The 14,928-nt window shown below is 49.4% G+C and overlaps 1 protein-coding gene across 29 annotated transcripts in view; it reads right to left on the bottom strand.

Moving 5' to 3' along the window:
- LOC119445208 (polyhomeotic-proximal chromatin protein-like) overlaps positions 1-6,907 on the bottom strand; it is a 199,065-nt gene extending 192,158 nt beyond the window's left edge. For 15 of the 29 annotated variants that reach the window (XM_049664270.1, XM_049664269.1, XM_049664268.1 and 12 more), the window contains exon 1: positions 6,527-6,906. The gene's annotated coding sequence lies outside the window, so the exon portion shown is untranslated. Of the gene's footprint in view, positions 1-6,526 lie in introns of all 29 variants that reach the window. The other 14 variants (XM_049664294.1, XM_049664295.1, XM_049664296.1 and 11 more) reach the window with 4 other exon arrangements.
- Between the last annotated feature and the right edge of the window lie 8,021 nt (positions 6,908-14,928).

The following is a 14,928-nucleotide window of genomic DNA, read 5'->3' as shown; positions in this document are numbered from 1 at the left end:
TTTTTTAATTATTATTCTTTCTTTTCGTGCTAGCTCGAGAGGTGTCTGTTTCGTCAACACGAGAATATGCCGGAATAACTCGTTCGTTACTCGTTGACGCCGACGACGATACACGACGCTGATTTAGATGAGAGGCGAATTCGTTAGGAGGGAGATCATCGCGTGTTAAATATCGCGCTATGCTCAAGGCGTTAAACTATACAATCATGGCGTCCTTATGCGCAGTGCTTTTCAAGTTGTGCGTTGCGGAAATGAAAAGTGCAGATCAAGGGTCCGTTAGCGTCAAAGCGGCATCGCGTTGCTGTATACACGCGGACAGCTTTATGTGGCAATGAAGAAAAAGATGCGGCGACAAAGCGTGCACTAGCAACAAACAGCACTTTTGAAAATAGTCCCGAAGTCTTATTTGCGTCAGGTTAAGCTAAAACAAGGCATAAAACGCGCTCGTTCAGTGTTAAATCTGACTTTCCCTTTCTTTGTTTCACTTTTCTCTTCCGCGTTCGGCGAAATGAGATTCGGTATCTCCTGGAAGCGCTGCCAGACTGTGCCGGACTGCTCGGCGCTGAAACACATGTGGAGTCTCTGCATAGCTTCCGCTTCATTGCCACAGAGTTCATTGCCCGAACAGATTTTGGGTAAGCAAGGCGCTTGAATGCAGGCGCCTTGCGTATATACCCATTAGGTGACGCATCAAGTAATCTAAAACTGTCTGCTGTTAGCAGCGATTGCGTTATTGAGTCTATAGACTTATCTTGCTTCTGTCAGAGAACAAGAGCGAGTCAACCCTGCCTTGAACGAAGCCAAGAAGCAGCGGCATAACGGCCCCAACCACAATTAAGTAACAAGTTTTCGATGGATATTCGGCGTCGTCAAAAAACACTGTGACGCTCGCTTGACGCCGAAGTTTGTCCATGACAGATCACAGCGTCGACTCCCCGAAGTGGCGACTATAGCAGATCATGTATGAAAGCTCGTCGACGCCGTGTGTTGTGGTTGGGTCTTAAATAACAGACGACGTTGCTGCCCAAGTTTGTCGTGCATGTACCTGAGAGCCTGCGCCTGCGATGACGTCCAACGGTGTACGGTGAAATGAAATCACCGAAAACGTACTCGATTAAACGCGTCTAAACTTCATACACGTTTCCTTCACTGTTGCCTTGAAAACAGCGATACCCCGACTTTCACATACATGAAGAAAAGAAAATTATTGAGGTTATCGGAACATCTCGCATGGCTGTCGTACATGTGATCTATTCCCGCAGGCAGATGTAATATATATTGAGTTCATAGCAGTATAAAATGACTATAGTATTTACTACAGCGTCGCGTACATCCTGCTATATGTATATAGTAGATAACTTTGTGTAAAGGGGATTTCTGTTCTGTGACCGCTGTTATGGGAGCAGCTTTTACCCACAACCCACGTTCTCGATTGAAATAAAATGTTATAGTATTGCACATGTAGGCGTGCCAAGTGGACCGATCTTTGAAAGAACAGGCAGGCATTAAAAAAAGAAAAAAGAAACAGGACAAGAGCCACGCCTCATCACTGCTCTTTCAATTCTTTCTTTAAAAGGCACATAAAAAGACAGAAAGATTTCCACATTGTCCGTGCATGGCTCTGCGTTTCGGCGCGCACACCCTCCGACGTCATTCACCCAATAAAGAAACGAGAGAGACGTCGAAATTAAGGTCGCGAAAGTGAGCACTGACCACGTACTGAAACGCACCGCTCTTTCAACGGTCGTCGTGTCTGCCACTCAAGAGGCGAAGAATTCCTAAGGCAGAGACGACACTCACTGGGGATACATACACGCCATGCTGTGACATTATACGGGCAGCGGCAGGAATTTTCCACGCAGCGCGCCGACTGCCGGGCTGCGCGCAGACCTTTGCAAGAGCGCGACGGTCGTTCCACCGTCGAAGAGATCAAAGTGCACTGCCTCTCAGGCGGATACCACATTTGGCTGATCTATATAAGACCGATTTTGCGACCTTCGCCAATCGACGGCATCAGCAGTGACATTAATGTCGCGTTGCAGCCACTCAAAGAAAATCCTATTGTGGAAGTGGCCAGTCACAATGCTCAACTTTGAACAAATGCGGGAACACCCCCTTAAGAGCAAATCAGAGAAGTTTATTTCGCTCAACTACAGAAAGTCACGCATGTCTCTCGTCGACCTGAAGAAAAGTGCAGGGCAAACGGACATCGCTCGTCCGTGCGCTTCGCGTTGCCATCGTTTTCCGCGTCGATAACAACTATGAAGGTGAAATACTCGGAAAAAGCGTTGCCACCGCGAAGGAAACTGCATTCTAGAGAATTGCGTTCGAAACGCGCCCTTTCTAGTTGGCCTTCAGTGAAGGCGCTGGCTCGTTGGACTAGACTTTAATTAAAGTGACTGTTCCGCACATGGTTCGGCAAAACACTGCATTTTTCAGTTCCCGCGGAAAGCGGCATCGCAATATCGCCCCTGAACCAGCTTGCTAAAGCTATAGATGCGTAGCTAAATCTAAATGCGCAGCTAGAGCGCTATTTTCTCAGTTTTCGGAGAACTAATACACCAAAATTTGATTCTATTTCTGTTCTGTACCTCAGCAAGGTCGCTCCCCTTTTGTATACCTTGTGCAAAGACACGCCGCACCAATGCCGCCACTCGTTGTGGCCACTCGCTATGGTCAAGGACCTCAACTTGCTGAAAATTGTGAAAGACGAACGGCATTCCTCTTTTCGTTTTCGGAAAGCACAAAAAGTTGAGTCTGCACGATAGTGTTTTGTATATAGCCCACTTCCAGAATGTTCGCCAGCTACTGCACTCGAAAACACTCTCGAACGTACCGAAGTGACCCGCTAATAGTCTGCTGTTGCGCGAGACCGTTATGAAGTGCTGAATTTTGTCGCGGTGCCGCCTAACACCCACCATCAGGAACAATCCACAAGTCTTTCTCATAAGGTCGACAAAAGAGCCTCAAATACTTTTAAGAAATATGCTTTAACAAAGTGAAGCAGCGTACTTAAAGACTAGGTCGGCATTGGAGCTCGCCTGGCCGGCGTAATCTTTGGAAGACTAATAATTTGGTCATGCGGGCGTCCTCAGAAGAAACGACTGTAAACTGCGCAAGAATGGTTGCTATGAACACGAGCGGATGCGATTCACGATGCGATTCACTCGTACTTGAGGACAACCACCTACTTTTGTCAATTATAGTACGCAGTGAGAAAACACAACTCACTTGTGAGGGCACTGGTAAATGTAGCTAACGACATCGAGACGATGAAACCGTTTGATCATCCTCGACCTATGACCGTTTTATTATCTTTTCAATGATACGAGTAACTGCAGCCAATCTGGGACACAGACCTGTGTCAGAAAAATGTTCATGGCGCGCAAGCGTGCTTTGCGAAGTCCGACTGCCTCTTCGGTTATACCCTCATATGGATACATCCCGGTTATACCGAACGAAATTTCGCATGGCAATAGCGCACCATACAGCGCACTGTGAATTCGAATAGTTGTAGAGTTTGTGGCGCTATAAATAAAACAGGCAGTTCGTCCTTGAATTAAAGAAGAACGCATGAACGTCATAAACACACACATAAACAGTCTCGCACACAAATCGTATAGTAATAAACCAGAGGCATCTTTATTCAGGAATCACCAATATCAAGAGCACGAAAAATACCCACAGTAACAAGGAATAAGCAAGCGTTCAATAAGAATCGAGACAAGTTGCTTCGACTTGTATTTTTTCATTTTTCATTTACTGCAGACCATGTTTAACTTCCTTCTCATTTTTTTTTTCCAACACAGTGGGTCGCAGCACACAAGTCTGGATCTATGCCAACAAATGTTGACCAAGCCACGACGGAGAAAGTGACAGAGTCAAAGGTTCGATGATATCCAGCAAAATAGATTGTGTCAACGCGACACATAAGCACATGCGGTGAACAGACCTAACGCAAGTGCGCCCAGACCGGAACAACTTGCGAACGATTATAACGTGCGTGAAGAGATATCGACCTTGTACAATAAGAAAATATAAATAAAGAAGCTTCCGTCACGCCTGATAACCCTTGCTTGTTAATCGAAAGGCGTGTCTGCGGATCAAAGCAACAACAAAGTTTGTGTCCGGGGCATCCATTCCCAATGTAGAGGAAGAAACAGTGAAGCATAAAAACTGAGTGCGACGACGTCACACATCAAAAACAAGCTACTGCGATGAAGTTGCAAGGACACAATCACATAGCAATGTCAACTGCATTACAAGACGGCAAGTAATGTTTTAGCGAAGTAACAGTACGCTACTCAGAAAACGATAGACGATCGTTAGAACATTTTAAACACGAGACGAAGAGGGCGAAGTTTGCAAGTCGACACCATCGTCTGTTTCTCGGAGGAAAGGAAATACGCGGAAAGCGCGCCGATGGTACCAAGTTAGGGGAGGTAAGACAAGGCGGGCGTATTAAATCAATCCCACTAGGTAACACAAACTTGCACCATGGTGGACTAACGAGTCGTCGAAGTACCACGAAACGGGCGAAACCACTGCTGGAGAAATGCCACACAAAATGTGCAACACGCTCCGCCGCCGTTCTACACTAACAAAAATAGAAAGAACCACGATAGGCAACACGAATATAAGTTCACAAAACCAATACAACCTGCTTGAACACGGTCACACAAGGTGGAGAATAAAACCAAACCCAGATGCATGGAGCTCAAGATCAGATATCCCCCCCAAAAAAAAAACCGAGGACACCGTATCGATCGCAGAGCAAACCGGCGTCGTACTACACGTCCGTGGAGGCTGCGACGCGCACACGACCGTTCGCTGTTCCATTTCTCGCGCCCGCAAATGCTGCCGTCATCGCGAAAGGTTGCGTCGAAACGGCGTGAACGTTTAGGCGCAATCCTCTCTTGAGAACCGACGAGAAGCCGCATCACACAGCACCGCATTTGAAACCGTCGAAGACCGTTGTGGGGAGGCAAGCCGCACCAGCCGGAGGCCGGTACAGACACTCGCGAGGTCTGCCGGCTGTTTTCGTCCCGTCGTGCACAGCGCGCGTGCGAGAGAGACGGAAAGCGGGAAAGGAAGGGCGGACCGGCGCCGACGGTCCAGCAAGCGAGGCGCGCGAATCTACTGTTACCCTCCCTCTCCTCCTTTAACGCTCTTTCACAGCAAACCCCCCCGCGTTCTCTTCCCCCCACGTGCGTCCCCCCTGGGAACCGAGCACACATCGGCGCTGGACAGACAAGCCCCCAACTGATACCCCGCAGGAGGAAAACTACTGGCACTCGTATCAGCGGGGTGCGGCCGCAGGGAAAGCGAATGAAGCAAATGCACAAAGCGACAGCGGTGGGTGGAACACATCCGGAGCGACGGGGATTTGCGAAGAGTGCCCCCTGCCTGCTTTACCCCCCTTCCGACCCCCCTCTTTTTTCGGGCCGGCTCCCGGAAGGACTCGCGGAGCTGATAGCTATGTGCAACAAACAGGCGAGTGGGGCATCGCAAAGGGGGGTTGAAAAGATGAGGGGAGGGGGGGGGGGGGGCGCAGAACGCGAGATGGCAAGGGGGCCGAGATACGGAGGCCGTAAGCGGATGTCTTCGAAAGAAAGCTTGGCCGTGCATAAAACGGCCGTCCCCTAGCAGCCGTGGTGCGCGCAGGCTGGCGCTTATTTTGAGCGAGAGGCAAAAACGGGTCGGAGCCGATCAGACGTTCGAGCAAACTCAGCTGCGAGCCTCGCGAACACGCGGCGCCCAGTGGGCGGCCGACGCACGAACTCGCGTGTAGCAGCGGCGGCAGCAGGACGGCCATTGTAGCAGACGACACGAACGGAGGGGGGCGTCCGGGGTCGCCATGGCAACCTGAGGGCCACGTTCTGAGCGCCTCCTGTCGGGCATTGACGGTGATCTCCACTTGACACTTTTTGCTTCGCCGAGTTTTTCTCTGCGCAGATTATTTAACGGCGACGGAAGCTTTTGTGTATGCGCTTTATGCAACGACGCCTCCTCGCACTCCGCTTCGGTCGATGCAAGCGCTCGGTACGCCGTTGCAGATATTTTCATTGCTCCGTCGACCGCGCCAAGGTGGTTGTGTTTGCTTCGCTGACGGTTCTCTCTCGCCCCTTTCCACTATGGAAATTATGATTGGAACCGTGGGTCGCTTCGTTGGTTCGTTCGTTGTCGCGTAATTATTATGCGGGACGACAGGCAGCCAGCCGCGACCGCGGAGGCACAAAACTAAAGAAGTCTAGGGTCGGATACATCTGCTCCAAAATCTGTAAGGCAGGGTGCCAAGGTGAGGTTCGAAAATCGCAAATTTCGACGATATCAGGTCGTAATACGCGCGCCATGCACACGCTCGACATAAATAAATGAAAATCGAAAATGCCATAAACAACATTACAGGACTAAACCGTGCTAGAAAGGCGTCACGAAGAGAACGTACACTGTTTCAGACGCGGTAATGTGGGACTGGTACGAACGTAACCATGCTCGTATCGCGACCACATGCTGGGCGACTCACCGAAATGGTGGTGCGAGGTCTGCGAGTCGTCGTTAGATCCAAGTGGCCGTCGCTGCTTCGTGCCGGTTATCCAAAGCGAGTGCTTCGCAGATATATCACACACAGTTTTCACACACACAAGCCACAGTGATGCCACCGAGGTTTTCGCGAAACGAACTGCGCACGGGCAGTCGACGATCCACGCGCGGCAACCAACGCTGGCGACGTCGCACCCCCAGAAAAACGCAAGAACCTCTTTCCTTCTTGAGCGGCCGCCTGGCCAACTTTCTGCGACGAAAACCCTGCACTACTATTGGTTGCTCGAGCAAGTGACGTCATGTACAGCTCGCGGTCTCCCATGATAATTGGTCCCGCCTACCCCAGCAGCATGGGAACACTGCTTGGGCGGCCCAAATTCAAGCCAATGAAGGAAGCGGTTATGCGCTGGTTCTGGGTAGCGCCTATTGGCCAGGCAAGCGCGTGGCGTTGCGCATGCGCAGAGCAGAGGAGGCCGTCTCGGGTAGAGTCCATTTCGGGGCGCCGCGGGGGAAGCGGGCTGGAGCTGCCGCGTCGTCTGCTTGTGTTTGCTTCGAACGAGGCCGTGGCGTGGCCTTTGGGAAACAGCTTCGCCGATGTTGTGGCGCTCTCCGGGCGGCCATTTGCCACGCCATTACCCCCCGTGCTCATTGTGCATTTATCGTTAGGTCTTTTTCGCTCGCCCCTGTGCTGGTGTGTGCACGAGGCTTGAAGGAGTGCCTCCGGTACATAATGAGAGCCTTTGGGTCAATCCGCAGTTGGCAAGCGTGGAACCGCCGTGTTTAGTGAGAGTTGGCTGGCTACGGTGCACTTCTGCGCGCTTGCTCACAAGCCGCTCCGAAAGGTCTAGCCGGCGCTCGGTGGGCCTCGTTCTGCACGTGCGCGCGCACTCGACGCCGCGCCGGTTTATTTTTGCGGGCGTCTCCGGCGTATCGGCTTTCCGTTTATTTTGAGGCCCCGCTTGGGGGCCTTGTGGGAGAGCGCGTGCTTAGGCGCGCGCAGGAGCTTTTTTTCTCTTTCTTTCTATTTTTTTCGAAACTCGGAAAAAGGAGCTTGAAGAATCGCGCAAGCGCCTCCGTGTTTCATTGTCGGAAAAAAAAATCCAACGTGAAATGTTACAGTTCAGAAGCATCCGCAGCCATCCTGCTGAGTGAAAGACCAGTGGTGGGGTAAGAGGCAGTTGAAAAACACGACACACGCCAATGGTACGAGGGTGTGGAGGAGGAATGGAAAATGTTTCCGCGGCGGTCAGGCGTGTCGCGACGAGAATTTGGCTGGCAAGATGCTGCGAAGAAATGTCTTCGGGCAGGGTAGGGCTCGAGGGTAGACGCGCCTTTCCTAGAATACTACAGGAAAATTCCATGTTGCGACCAGCTGAGTACGCCCAAACGTGTTCACGGCAACGAAACGGAATGTATTGTTCCCCTTCAATAGACCATTTGCAAGAATGTTGCTGCGCATGCGCGAGAAAGGTATTTTTAAACCAAATAATCTCGACCACAGACTATAGCAGAACGAAGCATTGTTCCCATTGAACAGCTTCGTCTTTACTCGCGTCTCCTCTCTAATCCGGCCGCGCTTCGGGAAGGTTGTTTCGTGGAACGAAATACTTGTCCATAGAGAGGAAGGGAGAACACAAAGTCTTTCCTAGAATACTCCAGGAAAATTTCACGCCACGACTCGCTGAGTATACGCCCAAACGTGTTCACGGCAAGGAGATGAAATGTATTGTTCCCATTCAGTAGACCATTCGCAAGAATGTTGGTGCGCATGCGCGAGAAAGGTACTTTCCAACAAAATAATCTCGACCACAGACTAGCAGAACGAACTTTGGTTTGGTTTGGTGCCTATGAGTATGGCTCAACCCACTACGAGAAGAATCAAGGGAAGAAGACTTAAATGGCATTTTGTAAATTAAGAATGAGATATTAAACGAACACTAATCTTGAATACCAAGCTAATGTGTTTGTTTTCATGGGGAGGCCGAAATGAAAAGAAACCGATAAAATTAACATGGCAGTTTGTTTTGCTTACAAAATTAAATATGACATCACATACGTTCCTATTGCAGTATCCTGGTGCCGACGCCCTAAGAGATAGTAGTATCACAGGAAGCGTAATGACCAATACAAGAAGTCGTTTTCTTTGCACGTCGAACCGACGAAATTCTATGAAGATGTGTTCCGTTGTTTCCGGTTCATTGCAAAAACAATATTTAGTGGAAGAAGCCAAACGAGACCTGTGGGAATAAAAATTTAGCATTGGTATTCGGCAAGGCATTCTCGTAAATGAAACCATGTTCTCTTGCTAACCACCATCCGCTGTAGAATGGTAGATGAATTTTGAACTGGTAGAGCATAGCAAACGGACAAGGAGTCGGTTATGATTACGGCTGACAAAATATATGTGGGAAGATTTCGTAGAGCTAGAATGATAGCCAATAACTCTGCCTGGAATATTGGTGTAAAGTAGGGCAGTCGAAGAGAGAAACACCAATTTAACGAACTATTGTTCCCATCCACAGCTTCGTCTTCGTCACCACCGAACCGTGCCCTATAGGTGGCTTTGACCCTGCTCACGCCTGTGCTCTCCTAGAGTTTGGTGATGGTAAAGCCTATAGAATAATAGCATATATAGCGTTCTCTGGTGAGCAGGTGTAGGGTGTCTATGAGGACACGGAATTTTCACAGTAATTTTTGAACAACCTTTGTGCTCGCATTTCCTTCCTGAAAGGAAATGCCCTCCAACAGCACTTAGAGGGCGAAATGCAGTCTGTGAACGAGAGTTCTTAACAAGCAATTGAGAACAATGAAGAACTGGCGATGATACAAATGGGGTCAAATCTGTTTGAGAAGTCAGACCAGATCATCGATTCACCCAGGCTTCTTTCTTTTCCACGCGACAACGAAACCGCAGTTACGGTTTCGTCATGGGCACGCGTGGTTGAGACAGAGATATATGGGAAATGAAAAAAAAAAAACAAAAAAAAAAAAAACAAGGAGGTTAACAAGAATTAATGTGCTTTCTTGTTGAAAGAAGAATGACAATTCTTGTTTGGAAAACACCGTGTATTGCCTTTACCACTGCTGAATCCCCCCAGAAAGAGACGTGCGGGGGAATCAGTTACGCAGATATGAGAGTTGGATGTGTGAAACTTGACGCGACTGATATTAGGTGGTCTTATACGAAATTCTGTTTGCACTCCGACGCTCCTATTCGCAACACTGCTTCTGTTCTCCTGCAAAGCTCGGTTCAATTCGAAGACTTTTCCAGACAAGCATGGAAATTGGTCAGATCTTTATTCTACGTTCTGATGTATCTGTCTCCCCAAAGGTTGGATCCTCTCTTTAAATATTATCTCACACCGCAATGCACAGTAACGTCAAGTCAACTGATAGTTCTCCTTTCCCATAATTTGTCCATTGGTCGGGAAATTGCAGTACTCTTTCCCAGCAGCTGTTCATCGGTCTTGACTTGGGCGCAGTCTTTCGCAGGAGTTGTTCATTGGTCTCAGATTCGGCAGCAATCTTTCCCACGGTACAACCACAACAATCATTGGTTCGTCCGACCCCGCAGACATGGATCAGCGCGGGAACAACTGCTATATGCCGGCGTGTTTTTGTTCGTTCTCATATAACAAGTGGCCGTACACAGGGTCTTTGGTTTCACGCATGGTATACCTTGGGTACAAACAGTCGAACACCACCGTAGGGAGCGTTTCCGGGAATCCACTTATTCCGCATCGCGTCGATGTAAACGCCGTCGCTTGGAGGTGATCACACTCGCAGAAATATGCCCTGTGTTGCGACTCGAGGTGGCGTTTGGGCCAAGAATCCACCAAGACCATCGATGAATACATCCAGAAATAGGAAACAGGAAAATGGTTTAATTTACAGAAGGTACACTGGCTCCTGGCACGGAAGCCCACTCCATCAGGAGCATATTCAACGTCTAAGTTCGTATCAGGTCACGTCAACACCCCCGGTCTCCGCTTTTAATCCCTTGGTCTTCCCTAGGAGACTCGACTGGGGAATCTGCTGACCTTGGTGCGGCCAATCAGAGAGGTTGTATTGTTCACCCAACACCGCCTCTACTGTTGCATCCTCGCCTTTGCTGCCACTGCGGGTTCATCTAGGAAACCGAGATCGTTGTCGTTCCCAGGGTGGTAATTCCTCGAAGTTGGCCTCTCGCCTCAATCCGGTCAACTCGTCATGGTCGGTGTCGGGCGGATAGCGCCGTCTGGGCGACGCTGATGAAAGGGGCTGCCTCGAGGCAACACCCAAAGGAGCTGCACTGCCGATTTGGGACGCTTGTCTGCCCTTCACCGTCTGCGTCGAGCACTGTCGCCATCTGGGCGACGCTGATGAAACGGGCTGGTGAAACTTCCAAGTTATACGCTGGCCCATGTTGAGACGTAACAGACTCCTCCGCCACCAAGAGATTGACCTGAGGGTGCACGACCAGCTGTCAGGTTGCCCGAAGTGTCGAGGCTCCCTTTCGAGGTGATGGCTGAGGACCTGTTGCAGCTGGCGTCCCAGCACTCGCGTCTTGCGGCCTTCTTCCTAGGCAAACACAAGCACACACAACACAAACTCTGGTCGGCGTGCCCGAACGACACGCCTACCGGACGCTGTGATTCCCACATCGCTTTGCCAAGTTCTACCCGTCTCTCAGTCTCTCTCCCCTTTTTGTCCTGGTCAGCCCTCGACAAGACACAATTTAGTCGCCTGTTTCAATAACTTCGATAACGATACGTACGAAACACGTTTCTTTGTTTAAAACAAAACCTTGAACCGTTATTTAAAATTCCCGGCTCAAACCGTCTGCCTTCTTATTCTGTCTCTCTTTCCTATTCTCGACCTTGATGTTCTATTCCAGCAAAAAAAGACTCCATCTCTCAATGTCAATTTTCGACTGAAGTAGAGCATGGCATGCTCTCCACCGCTTTCATTAAGTTGGGCAAGAACGACACCTAGACCCCGGTAGCCGGTGGTCTAGCGAGTCAAGCACAGGTCGTGAAGTCAAAGCAAGATTCCTTCTTAAAACAATCCACATATTCCGAATTCGGCTTCTCAAATTTCCCACTTCCGTGTGATTCACGCACCAACAATTTCTTTTTCTTGTCCACAATGGGCACGCACTAAAAAAAAAAAAAAAAAAAAAAAAAAAATACTTGGCGTAAATTACGTGCTCGGAACCACACGAAAATTCGAGCTCATTCTCAAATTCTTCTACGCACGTTCTAAGCGCTACTCAAGACGCTGTTGTGACATGCACCAACTCATTACCTATCTAGGTCCGAGCAAGACACGATTTAAAGGAATGGTCCTAACACTTTCTAAAATTGTGCAGTTAACAACGGCTCCTCCAAATAACAAGTCTTATCATTGAAGAAAAAAAAATATCGCGAACACTTCCGAAAAGTGAACGAATCCTCCAGCGCGCCATTACAGGCTTCCAACACCTAAGCTAGACGTTGCAAGCGTACCTCATAAAAATGACACATCGAAAAACAGTTTCAAAACATTATAGGCACGAAAAACATTCTTTCAGAATATCGGTGAGCTTCTAAAATAAACAAGCTAAACAAAGCTCAAAATTTACTTTTCGCCACGATCTTTATAGATCTCAAACGTCTAAACTGACACTAAAATAAAGAAACAAACAACTGCTTACACAAAAAATGTTTACCGCTTTTCATTCTGAATAGCCCACGGTGCCGTCATATCTTTAAGCCGTACACCAGGTGGCCGCAGCCTGAAAGCTCGTCTTGTCAACCAGGGAATACCAAGGACACTCAGGTCATTACCCTCACTGCCGACCTCCGACACAGTACGTGCACGCCATATGCATTCTAGGTATCGCACTTCGAATTCCCTGTCCTGTATGACGAATTCGCGTCGCCTCACTGCCTCGCTCTCCGGTGTCGATCATGCCTTGTACACATCGACAACTCCACGAAGGGGAACATGCCCCCTGCCTATTTTCCACCTTCGCGCCGAACGGCGCTTTCTTTTCTTCCTCGTCTGGCCGTTCGGACACACTCTGTCTCGAAACATTCTAATCGACAAACGCGCTTTTCCAACTCTTTCCTTGCGCTCCCCACAAGGTTTAGTGGCATTTGGATTATTTCGCCGCGTTGCCTTTTCTGCCGCATTTCTCAATTTGCGACGTCTCTTTCTCTTCGCACTCTTTCTTGTGCTCCATTTCGAGTACCCTTTCTTTCTTTCCGTTTGCGGCTCCTCAGCCTGACCCCCTTCTTGAATTTCTTTCGGGGAAATCGGAAAGATTTCCTCCTCCGGATTAATTACGTCTCCAAAGCTACCTGTTTCTTCCGTTTACTTTATACTTTGATCGTCGCAACTCAGTGCCTGACTACATTCCTGAATTTCGGTCGGAGAAATCGTAACGATTTCCTCCTCCAACTTAACTACATCTCCGGAGCTACCTGTTTCTTACTCTTTCTTTGCATTATGATCGTCGCAAGTCAGCGCCTGATTATCTACCTGAATTTCGGTCGGAGAAATAGGAACGATTTCTTCCTCTATAGCTTAACTACGTCTCCGGCGCCGGCTGTCTCATCCTCTTTCCTTGCACTTTGTTGATCGTCATTCGGGCTTTCCCTCTAGTGCTCAACAGGAAATACCGAAATGCCGGAGTAACGCACTCTTAGCTTCATCGTAATTACTGAAGTCCGCCGATCCCAGATCATGAGGACTGCCTTCTTCATCTCACCGCTGCCAACCAGTTTGTTGCGGCTCGAGGTGGCATTTGGGCCAAGAATCCACCAAGCACATCGATGAATACATCCAGTAGTAGGAAACAGGAAAATGGTTTAATTTACAGTAGGTACACTGGCTCCTGGCACGGAAGCCCACTCCATCAGGAGCATATTCCAACGTCTGAGTTCGTATCAGGTCACGTCAACACCCCCGGTCTCTGCTTTTAATCCCTTGGTCTTCCCTAGGAGACTCGACTGGGGAATCTGCTGACCTTGGTGCGGCCAATCAGAGAGGTTGTATTGTTCACCCAACACCGCCTCTACTGTTGCATCCTCGCCTTTGCTGCCACTGCGGGTTCATCCAGGAAACCGAGATCGTTGTCGTTCCCAGGGTGGTAATTCCTCGAAGTTGGCCTCTCGCCTCAATCCGGTCAACTCGTCATGGTCGGTGTCGGGCGGTAGTGCCGTCTGGGCGACGCTTATGAAAGGGGCTGCCTCGAGGCAACACCCAAAGGAGGTGCACTGCCGATTTGGGACGCTTGTCTGCCCTTCACCGTCTGCGTCGAGCACTGTCGCCGTCTGGGCGACGCTGATGAAACGGGCTGCCTTGTGGTGAACGCTGGCTCAGGTTGAGACGTAACACCTGCAGATCGCCGGACGGCGAACGCGTTTCCCATGGTCAGGCACACTCTGCCTGTCTGAATCCATGCACTAAGCCGAAGGAATGCGCAAGTTCGCTGCGCGGCAAGTGGTCTGCCTGTTTCGCAAGTTGAGACCGACCAGACGTAATCCGTGCAAGTTGAGCACGGTTTACGTCGACCGCATTGTTTACGTTCGCTCGTTGGGTGCCAGATTTCTCGGCGTGTTGCGTTGGGCTTGATAGTGAGGACGTTCCATGTGAACAATACTTTGTCCTACCAATCTGTGGTCAATATATTTCGGTTGAAAATAAGAAAGAAAGCCTTTCTCTCGCATTGACGGCATCATTTTGCAAATGGTCCATTAGTAGTGCACATCGGCTATATGTGGAAAAGGGAAATACATTCTGCTCGGCATCCCACGCACGAAAAGCACGCCAGGGTAGCCTAAAGCACATTCATTCTGGTTAACATCCCCGTATTTAATTTCCCCTGTCCCTGCCTCAACCATGCGTGCCCGTGGCGAAACCGAAACTGCGGTTTCGTTGTCCCATGGAATAAAAAGAAACCTGATGAATCATTTGGTCCTACTTCTCAAACAGGTCATCGTAATTGGTCCCCAGCTTTATCATTCACAGTTCTTCATTCGTTCCTGCAATTACAAGCGCGTACAAATCCCCCGATTCCTGAATGATCCCCCACTGTGGTATACCTGCCATGCTTTGAAGGCTCGTCATCATCGGCGTGACCGAAAGGGCTTGGATGGAAACATCCTCCAGGGGTCTACTGAGCGGAAGCATTCTTCGCCGGTCTCCGATCGTGGAGCTGAATTTTCGATCGATCGCTATCAGGAATATATAGCTTGTGAGAGTGTGCCGATTGGCTGAGCGAGCAAACAGTATGCGGTAGTCACGTCGGGCGAAAGTGGAAAATTTTCCTGGAAATTAAAACTCCAGGATACGGCCCTCCTCGTGCCACACCAACGACGGCCATCTGTAGTGTCGGTTGCAGTACACTACAGCCACTTC

This window comes from Dermacentor silvarum, chromosome 3 (genome assembly GCF_013339745.2).
Source record: "Dermacentor silvarum isolate Dsil-2018 chromosome 3, BIME_Dsil_1.4, whole genome shotgun sequence".
Classification (NCBI taxonomy): Eukaryota; Metazoa; Arthropoda; class Arachnida; order Ixodida; family Ixodidae; genus Dermacentor; species Dermacentor silvarum.
The sequence above is the reverse complement of the archived record's forward strand: the minus strand, read 5'-3'. Positions and strand labels throughout refer to the sequence as shown.